Below are 6,444 nucleotides of genomic sequence, written 5' to 3' on the forward strand. Positions count from 1 at the left end.
CAGCATAAATCCATCTCTAGAGTTGACATACAATTAATATATATATATATATATATAATAATATAAAAAATATCAATAATGAATACGAACAGACATAGGGACTCATTATAGAAGATTTATAGATATAAATAGATATTATATAAAAGATGAAGAAAAGTTTCTAAGAAGGCTATACTTACCAAGTACTGTGTGCCTAGTTATTATTTCTTTCACTGTCAGATGTTAAGAGTGATGGAGTCTAATGATGCAGCTGCTATTTATTAAATTTTAATAGACAAATAACAAATATTTATTTTGACAAGTAAACAGATCTTTAATCTCTGAACTATAAAAGTAATACACAGTGAGTATTATTTGAAAGCTGTATTTGTCTCTGCTCAGAGTAAACCACAAGCTTTATATGTGGCTCTTGGGGATATTTGCTGACATTCATCATCTTAGTCATAAATGTGGGAAAACTGCAGCAGCCACGAGCCCTCACCAGCTCATTTCACCACTTAATCTACCCTGTAGTACTATCTATGGCCAGTAAGTGGGGCCATTACATCATTAATATGTTCACTTCTGTAGTTATTTACTGACTGCAGGTGGAGATAATGTTCTGTTCTGTTTGTTTCCTTACTGTCTCTGTTTTCAATGCAATATTAAAGGAATTAGTGTTTTTTGGGCGTGTAAATGTACTCTTTCATTCTGAGCTTGTATGTTCTGCAAATATAATTGCTGAACCGTTTTTGCAGGCCTTATCTAAGGTTGAGAATCGAAGCCAAATACTATGGCTTTTTCTTCAAATTGCCAGTCATTATGCATTCAGAGTACTCTCGTTTCCTATCATTTACATACCCATAGAAGTATATACTTACGTTAGATTGTTGCTAGAAGTATATTTTAGGATGCGCACAACCCACAGCACTTCTCACCTTGCATGACTGACTCACATCTCCTAACAGGGCAGGAATAAATGTGATTTGTTGGAGTGCATTCTAGTTGGAGGTTACAGCTACTGAATGACAGAGAGCCAGATTTGGTCCTGCTCACACATGCCCTTGGGTGTTTTCTGCCTGATTCTGATGGACAAGCACACGCAGGGTTAAAGGCCTGTCATATAAATCAGGTACAATCACTTTAGAGGTGAATACATGCATGATGCCACTGACAGGGAGGAAGAGTGAGGAAAGAGAAAGGGAGAATAAAATAGGAGCGGGAGAAGAATAAGACAGGTTTGTAGAAGTTATCTGGAGTGTATAGCATGACCTGCATGGCTGAATGTATTTACAGCTGAAATGATATTTCCAAATGACCTCTGTTTGGTGACTCATTTTTTGATAAAACACACATGTGGCTTCCAAGAATACAACCGGGTAAACAGTGTTATCTTCTCTTGTATTTACACTGCACCACTTAAATTGGTTAAATATCAACAAAGTCAAAGTAAAATAGAAACATAAATTTAGATGAATGCAAGGACATTTGCAGAATGTGTTTATCCACTGTAATGAGAGAACAATATGTTAAACATTTTATTTGGCATGGGGAGATGAAAGTTGATTTGTATATATAGTAAATTGTGTTTTACTGATATAAAAATTGCGAAAAAATAGACAGTACCTGAGCACAAAGTGTGACATGACCTGTACACAAACGGTCACCCAGTGTCCTGCCATGCAGAAGCAATATCTCTCATCATTCTGCAGTCACCTGTATACTTAAGGTTCATTTACAATTTCACGTCTGGTATCTATCCAGCCATTCTGGACTTCATGTTCTGTTTATGTAGTTTCTTTCTTTTCTCTCCCCAAAGCTTTTAAGAGTCCTCTAATCATACATAATTAATCAGGGTTTCACTTAAATGCACTGCATTTCTCACTCTCATTATTACTTAAGAGGCTGCTCTTTAAGGCTTGAAAATACCTGGTATTCTGTTGATCATATTATTCACAAAGCCAGCTATTTAAACAAATGAGGATTTATATGACTAAAAATGTGCAGAGGCATGTATTTTTATGTTATATATTATAAAATATATTTTCAAGCATTTTGGGCTACAGACATAATGTCATTAGTTCACATAAACATTTTAATTGTATCTTCATGATGTGTGATCTGAGCATAGATTTTGATACATTGTTATTTTATTAAGTAATACATTGCGCTTTGAATACAGCGCATTGTGTATGTACATACCATCTGACTGGTCGTTTGTCAGCTCTTGCATTTGGTGGTCCCTGCTGATGGAAAACTTCAAACTTTATGAAACTGGTTCTTGTCTCCCACACTGCTTCCTCTCTGTGAGTTTATATTACTTGTCTCCACAAAGGGACTCTCCCTCCACCACCCATTTCTCTCAAAACACTTCATTTTCAGAAAATGTGTGTTCTTTTTTTTTTTTTTTTTTTTTTTTGCATCAGGAGACCGTGCCGTTTGACCACATCTGAAAGCAATGGTGCCGCAGAAAAATGACTTCCTTAATGACAGGCTCAGAGAACATGGAGCAACATTGTACGCTTTTCTCTGTAGATCTACAAAAGACAAGGGGACATGTTCTGTTGCTGTTTCATAACTGTAATACTGACTAATTTACATTATGCTCAAGCAGATACTGTAGGATACCCACTGTTCAAACAGCAGTAAGATAATGGCAACCCCTTACATATCATTTAACACTTCATATTTGTCTGTTGATGGATGTGTTCTCTTCTTACAGCAAAACATTACTTTTTTACCTTTTTAATCATCATTTAATCAAGGAGAATGGAGTATAAAGTGTCCGTCTTGTGAAATATTTACTAATCCCGTTGAACGCCAAAGGAAAACTGAATCATCACCATCATTGTTATCAAAATAAGCGCCATAACATTGGAATGTAGACGAGTGCAGAAGAGTGCAGCCTCTCATCCAGTGTGTACACTGGCTTTTTCATTGTATACAACTCCAGCCAACTGTAAGTCTAAATGGAAGAGGCAGAGATGAATAATACATATGAATTACCTTCATGCAGTCAGAATCTTTTTTTCCCATTCCCCTCTGCTGCAAGAACATAATTTTTAGTAACAATAAAATAAAAGGCGAGGCACAAATAAAAAACAACAACACAGGTATTGTGAGTGAACATGTGTGTCAATAGTTGCAGAAGTTTGAAAGGTGTTACAGTGCTTTCTTTTGTAGAGGTGCTAACTAATTGTGTAACTGCAAATAATAAGAGTAATGAAAGTATTTATGCACTAGAAAAATGAATTGCGTAGATAAAGCAAATCCTACATTCCTAATGTTAATGAGGCTGTTTAAGATTTCCTGTTTGAGGACATGTCTGACGTCATTGCAAGTTGACATACTGTGTACACATTCTTTAATTTTTTTTTTACCCATTTGTTTAAAACAGATTCTCTAAATGCAACAGGAGAGCTGTTTTGCTTGTCAATGTTTAAAAAGCGGATGTAGGCCCACATTCAAAGTTATAAACCATAAATCCCAACATAAACATAGGTATGCACCATATTTACAAGTCGCTACATTTATGTAACTTGCAACCTGGAACACAGCAGTTTAACATTATTCTTTTGATAAAGCATTTGAGCTTCACACCCTGAGCATGATGCTAGAGGAAAATGGCTGCCATGTGAATATGGTGCATAGTCCTGACAGTAACACCCCTGACACTGCGTTAACTGTGAAACACTTGCAAACACTCAAATGAAAAATATCTGTATTGTGAGTTACTATACAGTAGGTTACAGAAATTGTAGAAAATTCCACCTGCAAATTGTAAATACAACTGAAATTAATAAGGACAAAAATTACTAAACCAGTCTGTCCTTGCAAATGTTTTATATGTACCTCTTATTATAGGTTGTTGTAACATTATTTATATTATACCTAATTATTACATTTAAGTCACCCTGGACAAAAATGTCAGTTAAATGCATAAAAGAGTCCACAGCCACACTAGCGGGTCTGTGAGGCTTATAGAAGAATAATAGCTTTGAACCAAATGCTAATAGCAACACAATGCTAACATGCTGCTGATCAGCCGTCAGGGAGAACCAGGACGAAAGTAACACTTTTCAGATAAATGTAATTTTAAAAGATAACGTTGCAGACAGAAACTAATTTTCATTGTGATCAACAACTAACATGTGTTTTAGCAATACCAGGTGCTATGTTGCACTAATGTGGAACGACTTTGGTATAATTTGACTTTGAACGGAAATTGCGCATTGTTATTTTCAACCCTGTCAGTCAGGACGAAAGTAACACACGGGTGTCCATGTGATTTTTCACGGTTCTGGTAGGTGTTAGGTGCTGTACGCGCTGACTCAGTTAGGCATGGGTTCAGAGAAACTTTAGTCTTTACTTTACTTACTTTGGTCCTGTGTTACTTTCGGTCCGGTTCTCCCCTACAGCTGAGGCTAATGAGATCCAGTTTTGGAGTTATTTGGTCATCAATCAAAGTGGTGGACAAATTTTAATTTTGACATGATGATGGTGCTGAAAAATTATGGAATCACCAAAGATACATAAGTGAACCAAAGTTGTTGAGATATTTATCTCATAAACGTCACTGACTGCAGGATTTAACCTCTGGTGACCATAAGTGTTTGTACAAAATGTCATAGCAATCCATCCAGTAGTTGTTAAGATGTTTCAGTCCAAAGTGGTGAAACATCTGACAGACAGACTGATCAAAAGACCCAATATTGCCATCTGTGCCACTTGCTAGCATGGCTAAAATGAGGCATTGCTCCAGAATGACTGTGATCTTAAACACACCACAACAATGATACTAGATGTTGAACTCAACAACTCACTGACTCACAAACCCTCATTTTTAAACCAACATGTCACTGGAGGTACGTGATTCTTCCCATTCCATTCACAGAACTTGATGAGGTTTGACTGAGAGCATGTGAAATAACAGAACAGCACTTGGGTCTCTGTGGTTTAAGTCCCCCATCACAGTCAACAGGCCTTGATTGCAGTTACTGCTGTTGAGAATCATGTAACCTTTATGGGATGGTTTCTAAGATGACTCATAGGCAAGCTAATTTTAGATGGCTTTGTGCTTTAGATTGGCCTTGAAGTATACAATTATAAGACATGAAACGAAGTGACACAGACAAAGAAAGAGACACACTCAGCTCCTGTGCACAATGATGGTCACATGTTCAGTGTCAATGGAAAAAGCACAAAAAGACAGAAGTAAGTATTGAATATTAAGGTGTGCCAGGAATGATTTACAGTATTGCATGGCTCCTGACTGATAACTTAATTATTTTGGTGGGCTTGTGTGGCATTTAGTGACAATAATCCTAAAACAGAGAAACACACACACACACACACTGCATGTGGCAAGTAGAAGAGACATGAAATGAAACTGCCACAATGCAAATTGAATAACTGTAGTGAAATAAATACATTTTTCCATGAAACAAGGTGTGTTCATCAGGAGCCACCACAAGCTAGAGCAGCATTTTCAAATCTACATTTTTACTGCTGCTAATAACATAGCTATGACTTACAAAAGATGTTGTAAATGACGAATATTTTCAGCATAACCAGATAGTGACATGAACTGTGGGGTGATATTGGCACTAGAAGAATTGTTGGACATTGGCCCCCATGCACATTGAGGATTTGTGTATTTATTGAACAATTTTGATCTTGATCCGAGAGAAAAATTTGGAGTATCAACTCACCTCCTGTTTTTTTCTTCTTTGCTGCCAAATTCATTTGCACACCATAACCAGGTGGTTTCAAAATTCTTTTTATGACTTATTATATAGCAGCATCTGTAAGACACAACTTTTTGGTTATTATAAAGACTGCATATAGTCTGTGATGCAGGAGAAGAAGACAGAAATGTTGATTTGAAAAAAAAAATGAAGTGAATCAAATAATTTGAAGAAATAATTTACCAGACAAATTAACTGTCTGACTGCATTTTCATTAAACTTGTTTTTATCTGCCTCTGCACTGTAGACGCATAACATGAATACACCAATTTATATGCCACTGTTTATTAAAATGTGATGTGTTAGTTCTCTAGGCTGCCATAGACTCACATTGCAGAGAAACAGAGAGACAAAAGTGGGACACATAAACCTAAGTTTCTCTGAATGATGATATATTGAGATAAATTCTACACATATATGGGCTTTAAGCAAGTGACTAAAAACAACCATCCCTGACACCTCATTGTCAGAACAGTGAACTCTATACAAAAGGACTGTTGGATACTGACGGAAAACAAAACACCAAATTGAACCGCAACTTGTTCCGCTGCTGTGTGCTTGACCTTTTACAGCGAAACGAGACATGTTAGTGTCACCTGGAGAAAACGCTGCTGATTAACACGGCTACTCCACTGTCCCTGACGTCACAACAAATAAATGTTACCTGGCCACTGGTATTTGTGTTCGAACACTAAGTCAGACATCAGGAACAGCCAGA

The sequence above is a fragment of the Thunnus maccoyii genome, chromosome 3 (genome assembly GCF_910596095.1).
Source record: "Thunnus maccoyii chromosome 3, fThuMac1.1, whole genome shotgun sequence".
Lineage (NCBI taxonomy): Eukaryota > Metazoa > Chordata > Actinopteri > Scombriformes > Scombridae > Thunnus > Thunnus maccoyii.